The following is a 20,580-nucleotide window of genomic DNA, read 5'->3' on the forward strand; positions in this document are numbered from 1 at the left end:
ATTTGAAAAGTGATTCAGACTTTTAAAGTTTTCGACGCAAAATGCCAAAACGAAATTAATAACCCTTCTGGGCTAACGCCCTTTGGGCTAATAATAAACCAATAATACTTCTCACTCTTTATTTGTCAAGTGAAATAACGTTGAAATAATTTTTTTCAGTAGATTTCCTAGACTTCTCTAGAACTATTGAAATAACATTTCTAAAAAAAATTATTTCATATTCATTATTCTTATTGAGAAGCATTTTTTTACTTTACAGACTGACTTCTCCCTCCTTCTTATCCTATGCACATATTCTATTTTACAAAGCAAATAAATAAAGGATGGAAGTCAGGGAACAAACTTAACCATTTTACGTTCATAGAATAATTTTCTGATAAAATCATTAATAATAATCAGTTTGAGTAACACGATGATAACTAGCTATATGCATCATTAAGCTGATAACACATTAAGCTGAGGTTGACTCGATATCTTCCAAAAAGTCCGGTCTGAAGCTCACTGCTAGAAGATTTATCTCATTTGAAGTCAGTATTTCAGTTTTCATCTGCAAATGGGGCAACAAAAGCTACTTTCAAACTTTACGCTGAGAATGATTCTGCCGTACCACTTTCATTGTGAAAGGAGTAATTTAAAGTCTTCACAGATACAAAACTTTCACAGGTAAAAAACACATAACTGCCCATTGGGAAAGAATTTCATTTATAAAAAGTGAACTTATACTGTTTAATTCAATAGGTTAAGATTGTCACATTCCGCAGTAACTATCAAGGGACACTTTCAAATACCCAGAGGCAGCACTGGTGTAATATATTAAACTAGATAGCTTCCCGTCATCGTGATGAATGACAAAGAGAATACGGCTGCACCGCATGCAGCCCATCAGCTGGGTGCACTAGCGTTTAGCTTGCAAAATGACTGAGGTGTGGTCGCTTAAGTGGTGATATTGTTGCATTGTTTGGCTTTTACGGCCAATTTAAGAGCTGAGAATTCGTAGGGGGTTAAGAGCCATTTAAATGGTGACCCTGCAGGGTATGGATCGCGTTTGCAAAATTGGGGAACTTTTCCAAAGAATAATGAAGCTAAACAAAATCCGAAACTCCCACGAAGAAGGGAGACAGTTTTGTCACGTTGAAAGATATGCTTCACGTAGCTGACTTTCGAAAATGAAGTGACTTCCTAATTTCAAAGAATTTCTTTGGATAGTATTTAGCATTAAATTTATTGAAATGTTTCAATCCTAAATATTACGTAAAACAAAAAGAAAGGGGATATAAAAACTGAGGATATTGAAGCAATGTGACTTTGAAATTCGAATGTATAATATATATATATGTGTGTGTGTGTGTGTGTGTGTGTGTGTGTGTAATAATAAAATCCCATAGTCAAGAATACACTTAAAATTCTAACTGTATGTTCTTTTCATTTTTAATGACGACGTTCTCTTATTTGAAAGTACATGAAATTAAAAATCCACAACCCCGTAGTCAAGTTGTTTTTCCCGCCTTTTCTACACGTACAGTTATAGAATGTTCTGGAAATATTTAAAGCGAGCTGGATTGGCTGACGTCATTTCTTGGAAGCTCCGCCTTTTCAGAGGCTATAAAAAGACTCGCAAAAGAATATCGGGGCTTTTTCTTTAATGCAACGATGCAGTAAACTTCATACGAAAAGTTATTAGTAATTCTTTTTTATTTACTCCGGATATCTGATTTTTTAACTGCTATTTCTCCTGACCAATAATAAATGGATCCTGTTTTTTTAAACTTATCGTCTGATAGTTTAAGCTACGACTACATTTATGATTCTTCAACAATCTATTTATTCCTGACAAAAGCTGGTACATCGCATATATATGCAAAAGAAAAGAATCACATTATTAAAGTTTCAGAGTCAGCAAAATCTATAGTTCACGTCGTCATTAATTCTTATTTCATCAAATCCTAGTAATGCAAAATAGTTAGGAATAGCAAGCAAAATAGTCAGGAATAGCAAGCAAAATAGTCAGGAAGAGTAAGCAAAATAGGTAATAATAAATAAAATAGTTTGGAATTTAAGAATGTCGTTTTCTGTAAAATGCTATCAATATTTCTCCGCTGCGAAGAGCGTAATATTTACTCATGCTTACAAAGAAAAACTAGAGAAAGAAAAGAATTATTTTTTCCCTAATTAGGGATAACTGGGCCTATGAATGGCTGGGTGGATTAAACAACTGAGCACTAGTATTTCGATACGACCTCAAATTCTGTCATAGAGATTAACTGTTTGAGCATTTTCGAAGTTTGGTCTATGTATATAATGTAAATAAGACTGAGTTGTCCTTAGAAATAACTGAACAAAGGTACCAATTTCCTAGTTAGGTAGCCCTTATATACGTTGCTTTGATCAATCAAGCAACAGGGTTGATTCAAATTTCCGCACAATTAAATGAATTAAATTTCCTGATTATTATAGCTATCTATTTATTTTTAAAATATTAAACTCGCTTTGATTCCGAGTTTCTTCCCAGTAATTAGAACACCAGAGATGGACTCCCCGCTTTATATCATTCGTGAATCTCAGTAATTTGAGACGTTAGATTTCTAGATTATAAAATAAAAGTGATTACTCTGGAAGTAGATAATAGATTGCGTTCTTTTTCAGTGAAAGTCAGTTATATCTTTTAATTGCTGTTTATTTTTTAATTAGTGTTAAATCTTTCGAAGTGCAGTAATTGGTTATCGGGTAACTATTAAAAGTTAAAATGTTTTCTTGCAAACATTCTCTCCTCTATACCCTCCCAACGTATATTTTCCGCGTGGTCCATTTAAAATTTATTAGTTAACCGACTTCAGTTTTTTTTTTTTTTCAAATAAGAAGTTTGAATAGAAATTCAAAATTTATTTCGCAAGCAGTGCGTCCTGTGAGCTGGGTGAGATCTGCAATAAGCCGATAGCCGACTATTTAATCATTGAAAAACATTTTTATTTTGATTCCACAAAATTATTTCTGCTTTTGTGGACCATTACTCACAAAATTCGAGTCAAATATTAAAAAAAAAAATATTTGACTATTCATATAATCCATTCACTTACACAAAAGGAGGCCAGTGCATTTAAATATGGAATTGTCTTCCTAATCTGGAACGTCTTCTCCCCGTAGTTATGAGTAAAATTCATGACAACTGATTTAACATTTATCTTGATCTACTAAGTAGTTAATCTGTTTAATTAGTTACCCGAAAAAGAAAATAGTCGTAATTATAATGCACTTTATCCTTTTTGCTGACTTCGCCGGCCGCAAGAACGATGTCGTTGCAGAACATATACATATGTTTTTTAGCCCAAAGGGGCATTAGACTAGAAAGATTATTAGTCGCGAAACGGCATTTCGTGTTGAATCACTTAAATGCGACGTATCACTTTTCAAACTGTTGCCACCAAGTATTATTACCTGTGTTATATTTAAAGAAACTAGATAATGAAAAATCTGCATGAACGTATGTATACTTCTCGCACTCTGAGAAAACAACGGTACCTAAGCCATCAAATTTTGAATAACATAGTCCTCTACCCGAAAATGGGACCCAAATTTGGAATTCACTTTATAGTCTATTTAATACCTAACTTTAACGAATTTTTGATTTAAAAAGCTCAAAAATTTCAAAGCGAGCAGTCACAACACTGCAGGGAATAAAATATTTCTATCTCCAACGAGCGAAACTGTCTTATTTACATATACATACACGTTTCGTTTACATATACATTTCGGCAAATGTCCCTTTGAGCTAAAAACATTTAAAAACAGCATATGTTTAGAATTTCCCATAAAGTCTCCCACGCTGGAGTTAAAAATGTTTTTTTCCGTACAGTGTTGCCATTGCTCGCTTTGAAATTGTTGAGTTTGTTAATCAAAAATTCGTTAAGGTTTTACAAAATATGAAATACACAATAAAACGAATTCAAAATTTCGGGCTTTTAGGTGTCCATATTCGGGTGGGTGACTGCTTTATTAAAAACTGGCTGGCTCTAGGTACCATTGTTTTTTCACAATGCGAAAAACATGTATACATTCATGCAGATTCTTCATTATTTAATTTCTTTAAATATATGACAGGGAGAGAATATTTGGTGGCAACAATTTAGAAAGTGATAAGCCGTTTATAGTGAAATTGACGCAAAATGCCGTTTCGAGACTAACAACCGTTCTGGGGAAACGTTCCTTTGGGTTAAAAACGCTCGTTTGGGCTGTAACAAAATCTGAAAACTTTCTCTTTTTTTTTTTTTTTTTTCTTCTACTATTTTCTTTCCTCTACTGTGAAACAATCAAAAATCGAAATAATAAACGGAATTATCTGAAGGAATCAAATATAATTATTTCATTTAGAAAAAGTTCTTTTATAACAAAAAAATAAATAATTAGGAAGCACTAATTATTCTAGAATATTCTAGAAGATAAAAGAAAACAACTTGCTCTTTGAAATTCCTTTTAAGTAATGCACTAAAACATTTCATTCGAAAATGGCTAATTTGTTACTGCAGTTTGTTCTCTCAGCAATTCAAGTTAATTAGCAATTACGAATAAGAGGCTAACATAAAATGAAGTTCACTATTTCTAAAATTGCCCATCCGCAAAGTAAATCAATCTCATAATAAGCACATTAAGTAGAAATTAAAATTTCTTAACAACCATTATATGTAAGACTTAGTGTTGCCACGAAATGGATAAATACTAACTTTCGTGGGACATTAATGAATTCATTTTTAATGTCCTTTTTTTTTAGGTATTTGAGCTAGCTTAATAACCTCAACTCCCCATTACGGTATTTTTTGCCTTAATTATTTACTCAGAGTTTTTGCCCTTTTTCCCCTCGTAAATCTATAAATTAGCATCTTAAAAAATTATGCATTGGAATATGCGATATTCATAATAAAAGTTCAGTCAAGTGCAGTATAGATTTCCCATAGTTTTTTTAAAAAAGAATTACTTAAATAATGCTTTGTAAAACAATCATCAAAGATTCCTAAAATTCTTGAGCTGTTAGTGTCATATATCTGTGCATTTAAGTAGTAACTTTTCATAGTAGTAACTTTTCAAAAAATAATAAAATCAAGTATTTTAATGAGCAAGTGTCTATAAAATGTTTGCGCTTTTCGGCTTTCTAACGATTTGACATTTTTGGTAGCTATAAAAATCAAAAAAAAACGCAAGTGAAAGATAATTCCTGTAGAATTTCTGATTAATTTAAAATTTTGCAGATTTTTAATATTTTTATTTTAATATCATAAAAATAAGTAACTGAAATTTCTTCAGTATGCAGTCGATTTAAAAAGGCAGAAATAAGTTTAGCTTGTTCAAATCTGTATCAATAATTAAGATAAAATTTAAGTAAAGCAAAAAAATTTGTGAATAAATTGTCGCTAATCATTACTTAGATTAACCATCTCTAAATATTAATGCTCGAAACTAAAGACAAGTAAACTCTTGAGTTAAAAAAAGGGGGCAGCAGTAAATAAGATAACTCTTGGAAAGGCAATGAAGTTAACTCTAACACAGTTGATTAAATTAGCTCTTACTCAGAAACTCAGTAAACTTTTAGCTCCATTAATCATGATTCTAAACTTGTAACTCTAGTTACATTACTAAAATTTGGTAAAGAATTTTATAAAGCAGTTTCAACACTATGGGCAGAAGCCAATGTAAAGCCAAACATTAAGTAAATATAAAGCCAAGCATTTTAAATGGTCTTCGTAGACAAAAGAAATTATGATAGTAATATATTCGTTACCTTTTATAAATTCTACACATTTATGTCCACAAGTCGTAAAGAAATAAGTAATTATTATGTATAACTGGAGACCAGTTTGAAGAGTCATTAGGTTATTTTGATACTGGAGGCGTGGAAAATGAGCAATGTCCTCGCCGGCACTCGAACCTGGATCTCTCGAATATGCGCCGATTGTGCTACGTTACACCACAAAGTCAGGCAGAAAGGAGGGTAATATTGTTGATGTATTTAATTATGGCAAAGCACACTAGGGCTATCTGCCTAAGGTGAGGGATGCCTTCGTGGAGGACTTTCTAAAGAAAACTGGCTTGTATACACGTTACACATGGGGAAAACCACGAAAACACCCACGTAACCAGCCCGTTCGCGGGATTCGAACCTCATTCCGAACTACCAGTGTCCAGCGACTTTACCGCTCGGCCGCTGGTGGGCCGCAGAAAGGAGGGAGAATGTACCTTATAGCGACTGGGGATTATGGAACCCATTCGCCATATCCTGGTGGTGAAGAATCATCATCCATCACCTTTTAGTTCGGGCGCCACCGTAGACTCGTTAGGTTATTTTGAAGCGGGATATAAAAAATGTGCAGTGTCGAAAATGTCCGGGACTCGAACCTGGACGTCTCGAATATGTGCCGAGTGTGCTGCCGGTACAGCACGAAGGCATGCAGAAAGGAAGGAGAAAATACATTATAAGCTGCCAGTTTATTTACGAAAATAGAACAATTAATCTTCGAAAATCTCCTTCTATAGCTGCGTCCAAAATTTGATCGGAAATACACACTTAAAAATTACTCGAAGGGCTAAATTCATTCTAGAATATCTCGATGAGTTCTGCATGTAAAAAATTTGGAACATTTCGCACTTAATTTATGAAAGAAAATTGAATATTTTCCTATCCGAAAATTTTATTCTATGAGATCCATACAAAAACTTATTTTTATATTTAAAACCCTTCCAATACATATATGCACAGAAGATAAAAAAAAACTCAAACTGTTTTCATAAAGCTCTGTATCTTATTTAGAGAAAATTTTTAATTGGAAGTACTCATAAACTTTATCTACTTTATCTACGTTTCATCAACAACTTTATCTTAAGCATCATCAACTTTACCTATGTTTTAATAAGCAAAAGCTTATTGTACTAATTCAAATACTAATTGTTTTTCCCTTTTAAGTTCGTTAGATAAAGCTAATCCAGTAAGGATTTTTAAAGCCATACCCTTGAAAGGTTGCAAGAGCAAGCCAAAAACAGATATAAAATTTGTAATACTGCAGTACATATGAAGTTTTAAGCAAAAGTGGTAAATTATGATGGCATCTAGGCTTTACAAAATCTAAGAAAAGGAAATTCATTAGGAAAAAAACGGCTCTCTGAAACGCTTTCATTGCCACAAAAAGAGAAAGTTCTCCTTTCCTTTCGTGAAAAGAAAGATTTATGTCAGAAGTAGGAGGCGTTTCCACTATTCAGGTAAAAAAGCTATAATTAGAATTTCACACCTGCTGCTGCTAGAAGAGCATTTTCGGGCTTCTCTTTCACTTTTTTCAGGTATACTTTTCTTCTAAAACCAATTAAAAGGAAAATTTTGTTTTGTTAAAACAGCAATACAAGTTAAGAAAAAAAAACAGCAATACAAGTTAAGTTTGTTTTAAGTTTGTTAAGTTTGTTTTAAGTTTGTTAAGTTTGTTAAGTTTGTAACGTTGCGCGCCTCCAACTTGCACGCAACCAAGAGGTGACTGTTGAAACTGGATAAATGACAGAGTCTTGTTAAGGGTTTAAGTCCCTTTTTATTCAACGTAATAAATTACAAGTGCGTGCTCTTGACGCTCACAAACTACGCCAACTCGGCGGTAAAATAAAAATAATAACCTGAAAAGAAACTAAAGACAAGACTCTAACTACGAGGCTCTCTAAAAGTAACTAACCTCACCGCGTTTTACAATACCGCTGCTAATTCAGCAAACTTGAAGATCACTTGAACGATTAACAATTCTTCCAGGCAAGCACACAGGCCGAAACGCGGGGTTCTTCAATTTCTGGCTAACTACCTCCGCGCTCGTGAAGTAAGAACAGCACACCTCGAACTCGTTTCCTTTCTATTTAACTCAGAATACTTCCGCTGATAATTTGAATCCTTGCGCGTTCTACTAAAATTTACATACTCTGGCATTGGCAGTTCCATGGAAAAGTAAGGCTTGACAGGAAAGATAGTTTAAACTTAAAATAAATGTTAGTTAAAATAAATATAAACCCTACAAGTTTGTTAAGTTTTTAAGTTTGTTTTAAACAGCAATGCATGTTAAGAAAAAACAATAAAAAGCTATTTGTGTTTCAAAATTGTATCTTAAATGATGAAAACTGTTTCAAATTTAATATATATCATAATTTTCAATAAAATTCGTTAGACTGGTGGTTTGGTTCTTTTTTTTTTTTTTTTTTTTTTTTTTTTTTTTTTTTTGTCTATGGTAAAGTAAATTAGAATTGTAAACCTTAGAAAGAATGCATTCCTAGAACATTAACCATGCAGCCAGCCCGTTCACTTCTGGAAGTCTATCGAGTTTATTCTGAAGCGCCGTAATATTACCAAAATAATGTAATGAAACACACGCGGTTGAAATAAATATAATTATTTATTCAAGGAGGAATGCTAGATCCATTCTTTTCACTCTTCGAGCTTTCTCTCAACCGTTGAAGTTTGAGGTAGACAGCAACATTTTGTAACCAACACCATTTCCTAAAGAACGAAAAAAAATATATCCCGAGAAATGAATCTGAAACGAACTGCCACTATGTTAATGGTCTTTCAACTCCGCCATTTGTAAGCCCTTAAGATCATAAGATGTTAAGAAATCTGAAACATTTCTTTTCTTCTTCCCTCCCCCCCCCTTCCCAATGAGTAGGAAGAATAAGCGTTGGATAAAAAGCGCATAAGCTTTGATTTTCGAAGATTCAGGATGTTTCGAATCTTAATGTATTTTAGTATTGGATTTTCCCCTGTATTCCATTTCAGTCTCCATCAACCTTCCACTCCAATTTGATTCAACTTTCCACTCCTTGTTTCGAAGCATTTAACATATTTATGGGGAGTAATATCACTCAGTAGACATAACAGCGAATGAAAAAAATTATGAAATGTTAGGAACCTATGACAGGTTGGTGGTAGGGGAAAAAGAGTGTAAGACCCCAGACCTGTTTCTCCGAGGTGCTCTCTCTCAAAACTGGAGAGGAATTGAGCTAAAGTTAGACTGTCACCTATGTGGTGCTCAAGGATCTTGTCAACGGCAGGTGCATTTGACTCCTTGTCACATTGAATGCCGTCATCTTGAGACGACCTTTGTCAGAAAAGTGAGATTGGCAACAACAGCAAGAGCTTTGGATTTGCTTTAAGATGCTTGGATTAATGAAACTAGTTCATCTAGCTCTATGATATCCAATTATACAAGGTGCCAGTAACTTCCTTTGCCAGCTATCGAGATAGAAGGGTACCTTCATGAAGACCAGGACTTAGATAGCATGTAGAGGCATTAGGTTCTAGAGACATTAGGTATTTTGGAAGCATGAAAGATGAAAAATTAGCAACACCTTGGCCGGGATTCGAACCACGGACCTCTGGAATACCGGCCCAGCTTGCAGACCACCACACCACGAAGGCACGCTAGGAAGTCAAGAGAAATAAATTATACAATCTCCGTTTTAAAGGGCGACTGGGGTTTTTAGGGAATCCAATCGTCAAATCCTGGGGTGTGGAGAACCATCATCTAACACCCTTTTAGTTCAGACGCCATTGTAGAGACATTAGATATTTAGGAAGCAGGAAAGATGAAAAATTAACAACGCCTTCGCCGGGAATCGAGCCGAGGACCTCTGGAATACCGGCCCAGCGTGCAGACCACCACAACACGAAGGCACGCTAGGAAGGCGGAAGAAATAAGGTATTTTTTGTAAGCAGGAGTTATGAAAAATGAGCAACGACTTCCCCGGGAATCGAACCACAGACCTCTGGAATACGCGCCCAGCGTGCAGACCACCGCACTACGAAGGCATGCCAATAAGGCTGGAGAAATACCTTATAAGTATTTAAAATGAGTCTCTTCTTGAGTATTACGAACAAAAATTTAAAGATAACATCTACTTGACTAAACTAAAATTCACGTTTCAAAGAAAATCCTACTGGGCACTACAAGGCACTCCATTTTTTTTTCCAACCCAACCATAAAATCTCTAACTTACCGATTTGGAAAGAGATTTTTCTCGTCACCACGTGCTGTAACCGGAATAATCAACGGCTATTGATTTTCAGTGGTTCCACACATATGATCTACTATGCCTATGATCACTCTCGGCTGCTATTCTTCAGGTAGAACCCAACTCAGGCGGGATCAGACATGCGACATAAGTCAACTGTACGTTACTGACCGACTGATTGACTACCGATTCCAGTTAACTGCATAAATCCTACGCTCTTCTGAAAATCTGCATAATACTCTGGAGGGAACGAGCTTCTGTCTAAGTTTGTAGTGATAAAACAGTATGCAAATTCTCATAAATTTACTTCAGGTGAATTCAAGCATCTATAGATGAATTTACAGTTTAGTTTTTATTTTCGGAACTAGATGAAAGGAAATGTAAATTACAGAGCGGATTTTTCAAAATATTCTGAATTTTTTAAATCGAGGCGTGAGAAATAGATCTTAAAGAATTTTTCTACATATAAAATCAAAATTAATTCTAAAATACCTTAGCATCTATACAAATTATGATTTTAATAATTTTTATTTTAGGTATTAGTAATTTGATTAATATAAACTTGGGACAAACTATCACAAATTTACCACAGTTACTGTGTTTGAAAATGAGTGACTGTTATCATCGAAATCCAAGGATTTAATTAGCTTTCCTTTTTCTGCCTTACATAAAATATTTGAATTACATTTAATAAGTCAGATGACAAACCTGTGAATTATTTATCAGCAGAATTTAATGCAGTATAAGCACGACATGAAAGGTCAAAGCTAACTCAGGAACCAAAGATAAGCTTGAAAGGAAATCCACGGAATTCAGTGCAGTCGGAAAGAGATCTGAAATTTCTTTTTGCCACTTTGCGTTTTTGCGTTTATAATTAAGTTGAAAAATATGTCATTAAAAGCAGTATCTTTATTTTACATTTAAATTCCGAAAATATTTTTCTTAATCAAGCATTTTGTCCTCTGAAGAATAAAATTCGAAGGGAGATCTTCATAAAATGGCTGCTGTTTTGTGTGATTTATTTTGATCGAATATGATTAGCCTGGATAAAAGTTAATTATGTAAAAAGAAAGCTGGATTTCTTTGTAAATCAAAATCATGTAAAAAAGCTTTCTGTGTAAAAAAAAAAAAAGGAATTGTGTGCATTATTCAAAAAATAAGTAACACGTTTAAAATTCCATATCCGCACATACAATGCTTTATCACCTCTCAGTCCCCTACCGAAGATTTTAAGCGAATAGATATTTTCAAAAATGTACAATTTTTCGAATAAAGTAACCTCATTAAAAGTGATCTTTAGGAGGGAAAAAAACTGCTATAAGACTTCCTGATCCTCGCTAAGCCACAATGATTTGAAAGTAACCTATCCCCCACCTCACCCCTTCTTAACCTATCTAGAAAATTAAACCTTTAAATAAAGACATCAAGCTGGTCGCGTGATTGGCTCTAATCAAGGCTATTAGGGTCTCTTGTCGCCTTTCGCGTGACCCCCCGACTCACGCCTCACGCTTCCGATTTCCGTGACAAATTACATTTGCACCAAATGAGTCATGCTGAATGAAATAAATACGAGAATGAGAGAGAGAGAGAGCATATTTCTATGGATGACTGTTAATAGAATGGGCTAGTAAATTAGAGGGTGGTAGTTCACATAGTTTCTATCAAATGTGCGCAATTGATAGGCGGATCTTGTGATGATGGCTAATCGATGGAGGCTGGACAGTCCTTGTAGCGATACAAATCGTTTGTTTGGTGGAATGCCAGGAAAGATACTAGATTCCAGTACTCCGCTTTGAAAGTAACAAGGATTTAATGCAATGAGAGAAATCCTGATAATGTGACTAGTGGTTAAATTCAAAGGAGGAATTCTGCTGTACCAAATGCGATTTGATTTGGGGAATAAATCCTCGCTAACATCAGTCATCTTGTACCAATCATTTTGAATCGAAGCATCTAAATCCTCTCTCTGAGTCTCAGAAAATCTTCAGAAATCATTTCATAGAGCAGGATTGTAACTTGAGAGCGGGATAAGAAATGAAACCTTTGATAATAAATTGAACGGTAGTATATTTACTTCAATAAATAAATGACTTTCTAAAGCTTTCCAAATTTTAATGCATAGCAATCTCGCTAATGACTTTGCACTTCGTTTCTAACGAATGAGGATAACCTAGACTGAGTCCTAGCTCTTTTCTTTCCACCAAGCACTTCCAACTTCTACTTTCATAAAGTTGGCAATTGCTATTAGCGATAACTTTATTATTATTTTTTTTTTTAATTTTTCTTAATTGAACTAGTTTTTATGTTGAACGTCTCCATTCTTTTACTGTTAAACTGTGCAAAATTATTTTTTTCAAGCACATGTACTCTGTTTTACATCATCGCTTTCAATAGGTATTATAGACCATAACAGTATCTTTATTATACAGCAGTACCTTTATGATGGATAAATTAATCCGAGGAACAACAGTACTTTTATTACGGATAGATTAATCCTGTAGGAAATGTAGTATATGATTAATATGAAATTTATTAATGGCCATTCGTTAAATTCATTGTATTCAAGAAAAATGGGGAAAAAAAGCAAAATATGTTTTTGAAATTTCTGCTTTTTTTTTTTTTTTTTTTTTTTTTTTTTTTTTTTTTTTGTCCCTGAAGGACTATTGTTTTCGTTTTGCGATTTTGCGTTGAATCATTATAAATGTTCGTTTCACTTTTCAAACTGTTGCCACGAAATGTTAGAGTCCTGCATTATATTTGAAAAAAATTAAATAATGAAAAATCTGCATAAATGCATATCTATTTCTCGCATTGGGATAAAACAATGGTACATAGAGCCATCATATTTTGAATAACGTAATCCTGCTACGAATATGATCATGTGGAAGACCAAATTTGAAACTTGGAATTTGTTTTATGATCGATTTCATATTTTGTAAAATTTTAACGAATTTTTGAGTAACAAACTCAACGATTTAAAAGCGAGCAATGGCAACACTCTACAGAAAAAAAAACCTTTTTAACTCCAGCTTGCGGAACTGTGTATCGGAAATTCTAAAGATAGGCTCATTTTAAAATTATTTTGCGACATTGCTATTGAACTGAATTTTATGGTTTAAGTACAAGGAATTATGATATTTAATAAATAAAGGTAATACACAAAACGTTAAAAAAAACGCCCCTTTGAGTGTAATTTAAAATCTGAAACCTTTCAGATTTTTTTTTTTTCAGTCTAATTATTGAAATTACTTGAGGTATTTTTTTATTTCAGTCATTTTTAAAATTTGAATACATTTTGATATTATGACCGTTGTCAAACACATGAAATCAGTGATTCACAACCATAATAAAGTAAATATAATTTAGATCAAATTTGAGAGAGAGAGTCCTGAAAGTTTGTGTAGAATTTCCCATGTGTAAGGGAAATGCAAGTTAGCTTTCTTAAAGAAGCTTACCACTAAGCCATACCTTCCCTAGACAGATAACCCCAGCATGCTTTGCCATTGTTATTGTGACTTATCTAACTTGTTTGACAGTAACTTCAAAACAAGCCCACGAAATGTATCGCAACAAGGAGGTCAAGATTAATCCGGTCGTTGGCAAAAGTCTTGAGCACTATATAGATGACAGTACGACTTTGCTCAGTTCTGCCCCCAACTTTGACAGAGAGCAAACCGAAGATAACGGGGGTCCGAGGGTCTCACAACCTCCTTTAATGGGCCCCGACATAACGGTCCCGCACTTTTACGAAACCAAGAAAAGTTAGCTTTTTGCTTCCTTGTATTAATTAAAGGAACTATTATAACCCGAAAGATTTCGGGTAAAATTTTTCAATAGAAATATCGATTTTGACCGTTCCCGAATCAGTTTGGACGATATTTTGCGTGACGTCTGTACGCACGGACCGAACAAAAGGCTCTTTTTTCCAAAACGAACTTTAAAATGGATTTTCGTGACGTATATACTTATGCATGTTTGTATGTATATATGTCGCACAACTTAAAAACGATTAGCCGTACAATGTTGAAATTTGTTTATGCACCGGACTGCTATAACACCTAGTTGTGCACCTCCTTTTTTACATTCAAAGATGCAGAATCAGGCATACATATAAATATGATAATAATACATTTTAAAATTCATTAATTTTAAAGTTTTTCTTTACAAATTATAGAAGGGATTTAAATGAAGAAATGATTCATGTTTTGGCCATGTCAAATTTAAAAATTTAATTTTCGGCAAGTAACGAAATCTAACTTTTAATGCTGTCTCCCGGTTTCTGTACTTATATATGGAAAGGTTTAAAACTGGTTATGAAAACTAAAATTATAAAAAGTTTGACTTCCATAGAGCAACAATCGCCCGGGATATTTCATTTCAACATTTGAAACTTTTATGTGATTTTCAAATTACCTTTAGGAGCCTGTAATTCAAGTTCATAATTCGAGATTCGAGAAAATAAGTTTATATGAAGAGCAGCAAAAAATCTGTATAATTTAATATGCCGTAGAATGAACTCATGTGGTGTACACATCAGATTTTTTTTTAATTTAGAAATTGATCTTACATGAAAGTGCCGGCATCTTTATACCGCGGCACCCTTATGCAAGTTTCTGTATTTCTGAGCAGCGGTCCACTAGTATAATTGGGTCAGTCCCTTCATAAAGGGGTACCATTATGAAAGCGGTCCTTTGTACGAGATTTTAAAAGTGCGTTTCGTATTCCACAATAGTGCAATTTTTAACATAAATGGAAGAATGTAAACAGAACTAGAGTCTGTAAGAAAGAGTCTATATTAAGAAGAGTCTATCTAGATTAAGTCTGTCTTATTACTTTTGAAGAAATCTGCATATAAGAATTTGCTTTTCGTGCAAATATATTTATATTACAAAAGAACGTGTTATATTATTTTGAATAGGTTTCTGTAAGGAAACCTCGTAATATAGCATTTACAAACCGTAGGCAAAATGGTGACTTTTTAAATTTAGGTCACCAGCTGATGATTCAATGAGCTGCAAACGAGCTTTAATATTTAAATATTATAAAAATTACTATGCGCAAATTGTACACTAATTTTGATTTCTTAATTATATTCAGAATGATTGATTATTTAGTAAGCAAAGTATAATGAAATGAACATAATAAACTGAAAGTCGTTTTTTTTTTTTAAATATCACTATGCAAGCGTACGGTTTGCCATTTTGCTTGCTTGTTTGTTTTATTTTACACGAAGACATTTGAGAAATATAAATAATTACAGTATTCATATATACATATATAACAATGAAACTGCTCCATGAAGTATTTTACTTGAAATATTTTACTTGTAAATTTATTTCCATTTAACAATATCGAAATGCCATTAAAATATTGTTAATTATTTTAATACCATTCATAAAATACATGCTGTTGCAGTTTGAAAGATCCGTTAAAGGTTCTTTAAGCTTCTACATACAGATATTTAGTTTCTTTAATTTTATTCAAATGGTAACATAAGTTTTAAATAATTTGATATTTTTCTGTTTATATTACTTTACATTCTAAAGTAAATGGAAGAAAAAATGTCGCAGTTTTTAAAATTGAAATTCTATTAAAATGACTTTTGATTTTGGTCATTAGTAAAGATTTTGTTTTATGAGTTGGCAACAGTACATCTTATTTTTGTTTAAGAAAGAAAGAAAAATATTAGTATGATTTTTCATAGTTTTATCTTTTTAATTCTTTGATGTTTTTAATGATAAATTTTTCTTCTTGGTGTTAGACTAATCCGTTAGTTTGCAGATTAGATTTCCTCTCACCTCCCGAGTTAAAATAACAGCAAGGAACTCCAGAAGAATATGGATCTAGGTATCTTACCTGAATAAACACTGTGCAGTTAGAGCTTCAAATATTCACAGTATTGCACTTTAAAACAAATGCACATTTGTGATAACTAAGCATTTCAACTGAACGTTGAAAAGTAGGAAAACGTACATGTTTGCTAACTTAATATTTGGGAATCTATTAAAAAACCATCGAAAGCTTCAGTTTCAACAAAACACATATTGAAGTTACTTGTTGTAATATAAATTATAGGCTTTTGTTTATCTTTCACATGCATTTTTATGAAAATACTTTTACCTCCTTTCTAACTATAACAAAACACTTCGTTTATGACACTATCGAATGCTCTAAAAATTAATCTAACAATCTCTCTGTCTTTTCTGTATGTATTTAGCAGTTCGTTTACTCTTACAAATATTTCTGTTGTAAAATTATCACAGATGATTTTACTATTTTCACAGATTATTATTATTTAAAATATTATTATTATCACAGATTATTATTATTTAAAATATTATTATTATCACAGATTATTATTATTTAAAATATCATTATTATCACAGATTATTATTACTTAAAATATTATTATTATCACAGATTATTATTATTTAAAATATTATTATTATCACAGATTATTATTATTTAAAATTGTCACAGATAATTTTACTATAGTAAAATGCCTGGTCATTGATTACAAAAATGATGCATATTGAGTTCTTATAAGAAAAATATGTTAATTTTTTGGGGGAGTGGGGGATATGAAAAATCTCAGAAGGAATTCGTGACAGGAATTTTCAGCATCTTAAAACAAATGCATATTTTAGAATGACTAAGAGACATGTATAATCATTTAAACCATTTGTTTGTTTTTCATATTTACAAATATTCATGGATTTTGTAATAAATGTCATAATTAACACACTGCAAAATAATGCCAAATCTCTATTTTTCAAAGAAAAAAAAATTTTCAAAGAAAGCCTAAATTTGGCTAATGATGATATTCGACTTCTGATTTAACTGTACTCGTACTGTTATTAGATACTTTAATATGTCAATAAAACCCTTTAATCCGTAATTAGTAAGTACGTATTTGAAAAAAATTAAACTTGTGAGTATGTAAAATCACATGAACAATTTCTCATCCTCTCCTACGTGTATTTTCAATTACCTTTCACAAATACTTTGAAAAGTAATAAAAATTTTATGTGCTATCTACGTATCATGTTTTTTAAAATATAATCGACTACAAATAACCAAGTTTTAAAATTTCTGTTGCTGTTAAATATGTTTTCTGATTTTTTGCGACGCTTTACATTTGCGACATTTTACAGCGAGCCTGTTAGCTAACAAGGCAGTCGCAAGCCTTATATTGGAATCCTAAAGAAAAATTACATAATCAGTATGAATTGAGTAAAAACATGCCCCATATTTCCTAATATTTATTTAAAAAAAGGAAAACATTTAAATATAAAGTTTATGTTTATGTCAATAGGAACTAGAGAAGACAGTTTACGTTTAAAACATTATCTTCAACAGGAATTGAACTTGAGGCTTCTGAATTGGACATACACATTTAAATTTCATTTACATTATTAATAAATTATGTTCTAATTTAGCTTTCTCACTTTTATCTCAAAACATATACATATACAGTCTATATGATAATATATCTTTCATCTCACTATATGATAACATTGTGCAAAGCAGCATCACCATACGTTAGTATATTATGACAGTTTACATAACGTCCATTCGGAATCGATTTCAAGATATTTTAATTATAGTATATTAAGACAGGTTACATAATGGTCATTCAAAATCGATTCCAAGCTCTTTTAATTACGATATATTATGACAGTTTACATAACGTCCATTCGGAATCGATTTCAAGATATTTTAATTATAGTATATTAAGACAGGTTACATAATGGTCATTCAAAATCGATTCCAAGCTCTTTTAATTACGATATATTATGACAGTTTACATAACGTCCATTCGGAATCGATTTCAAGATATTTTAATTATAGTATATTAAGACAGGTTACATAATGGTCATTCAAAATCGATTCCAAGCTCTTTTAATTACGATATATTATGACAGTTTACATAACGTCCATTCGGAATCGATTTCAAGATATTTTAATTATAGTATATTAAGACAGGTTACATAATGGTCATTCAAAATCGATTCCAAGCTCTTTTAATTACGATATATTATGACAGTTTACATAACGTCCATTCGGAATCGATTTCAAGATATTTTAATTATAGTATATTAAGACAGGTTACATAATGGTCATTCAAAATCGATTCCAAGCTCTTTTAATTACGATATATTATGACAGTTTACATAACGTCCATTCGGAATCGATTTCAAGATATTTTAATTATAGTATATTAAGACAGGTTACATAATGGTCATTCAAAATCGATTCCAAGCTCTTTTAATTACGATATATTATGACAGTTTACATAACGTCCATTCGGAATCGATTTCAAGATATTTTAATTATAGTATATTAAGACAGGTTACATAATGGTCATTCAAAATCGATTCCAAGCTCTTTTAATTACGATATATTATGACAGTTTACATAACGTCCATTCGGAATCGATTTCAAGATATTTTAATTATAGTATATTAAGACAGGTTACATAATGGTCATTCAAAATCGATTCCAAGCTCTTTTAATTACGATATATTATGACAGTTTACATAACGTCCATTCGGAATCGATTTCAAGATATTTTAATTATAGTATATTAAGACAGGTTACATAATGGTCATTCAAAATCGATTCCAAGCTCTTTTAATTACGATATATTATGACAGTTTACATAACGTCCATTCGGAATCGATTTCAAGATATTTTAATTATAGTATATTAAGACAGGTTACATAATGGTCATTCAAAATCGATTCCAAGCTCTTTTAATTACGATATATTATGACAGTTTACATAACGTCCATTCGGAATCGATTTCAAGATATTTTAATTATAGTATATTAAGACAGGTTACATAATGGTCATTCAAAATCGATTCCAAGCTCTTTTAATTACGATATATTATGACAGTTTACATAACGTCCATTCGGAATCGATTTCAAGATATTTTAATTATAGTATATTAAGACAGGTTACATAATGGTCATTCAAAATCGATTCCAAGCTCTTTTAATTACGATATATTATGACAGTTTACATAACGTCCATTCGGAATCGATTTCAAGATATTTTAATTATAGTATATTAAGACAGGTTACATAATGGTCATTCAAAATCGATTCCAAGCTCTTTTAATTACGATATATTATGACAGTTTACATAACGTCCATTCGGAATCGATTTCAAGATATTTTAATTATAGTATATTAAGACAGGTTACATAATGGTCATTCAAAATCGATTCCAAGCTCTTTTAATTACGATATATTATGACAGTTTACATAACGTCCATTCGGAATCGATTTCAAGATATTTTAATTATAGTATATTAAGACAGGTTACATAATGGTCATTCAAAATCGATTCCAAGCTCTTTTAATTACGATATATTATGACAGTTTACATAACGTCCATTCGGAATCGATTTCAAGATATTTTAATTATAGTATATTAAGACAGGTTACATAATGGTCATTCAAAATTGATTCCAAGCTCTTTTAATTACGATATATTATGACAGTTTACATAACGGCCATTCGGAAACGACTATAAAGCTATTTTAAGCTGTTTTAATTATAAATTCATTTTTATCAAAAGCATATTAGTTACGAATTTTAAATGGAATGATATACACTATTTGTAATTCAGATGTAAAGAGATGTCTTTATTAAATCTTAATAGTCATAGTAATAGGTTGATCTTAATAAATTACTTCATCACATACATTTCAAATGAGTCTTGAATATGTCATTCGACTCGACGCCTATGTCAAACATGTCGAAGCATACTTAAGGGGACTCATACATCTTAAACCCCTCATGATCTTCGAATATGTGACTATTGCAAGAATTGGGATATTTTGTTTATTTTAAAAGCAATTACTTCCAACTTTTTACAGCTGACTTCATGATATAGCTGCTTTGGAAACTAGTAACCAGAAAGTTTGTGTTGCCACAAATATTTTTGTAATTTAATCCTCTTTGTGACAAAATATTTTGCCATATTTCCACCTTGCGCGCATGATATTTTAAAAATGGCTAATGGTACATACTTGACATTGGATGGAATTCTTTATATGGGCACTATTTTCTAACTGAAACAACAATCTGATGAATATTGTACTGTTGAAAAATTTTATGGACGAAAACATTACACATTTTTTTTAATAAAATACATTTTATAAACTCAACTCAAAATAAAATAAAAATTTAACATGAAATTTTTAGAATTTTAGGTTCACAGTAGTTTCCAGACGTTATAAAAGCTATGTATTAAATATGGAATTAAATTATGCAACAGAATATTTTAAACTGTGCGCGCAAGGTGGAAACATGACGAAAAATGTTGTCACAAAGCGGATTAAATTATAAAAATATTTCTGGCAACACAAACTTTCTGATAACTATTTCAAAAAGCAGCTATATTATGTTGTCATCTGTAAAAAGTTGATAGTAATTGCTTTTAAAATAAATATGTTATCTCAATTCTTGCAACAGTCACCTATTCGAACATCTTATGGGTTTTAAGGTGTACGAGTCCCCTTAAATTAAAACGTAACTTTTTATCGATATGGTT

At 32.0% G+C, this 20,580-nt stretch overlaps 1 protein-coding gene across 1 annotated transcript in view; it reads right to left on the reverse strand.

The window, feature by feature from the left end:
* Positions 1-20,580, reverse strand: part of LOC118186373 (homeobox protein MSX-2-like) — a 31,738-nt gene that overhangs the window by 9,549 nt on the left and 1,609 nt on the right. The gene's annotated exons all lie outside the window — the stretch shown is intronic.

This window comes from Stegodyphus dumicola, chromosome 7 (genome assembly GCF_044657685.1).
Source record: "Stegodyphus dumicola isolate Sdum_Otavi_A_Nest chromosome 7, ASM4465768v1".
Taxonomy (NCBI): domain Eukaryota; kingdom Metazoa; phylum Arthropoda; class Arachnida; order Araneae; family Eresidae; genus Stegodyphus; species Stegodyphus dumicola.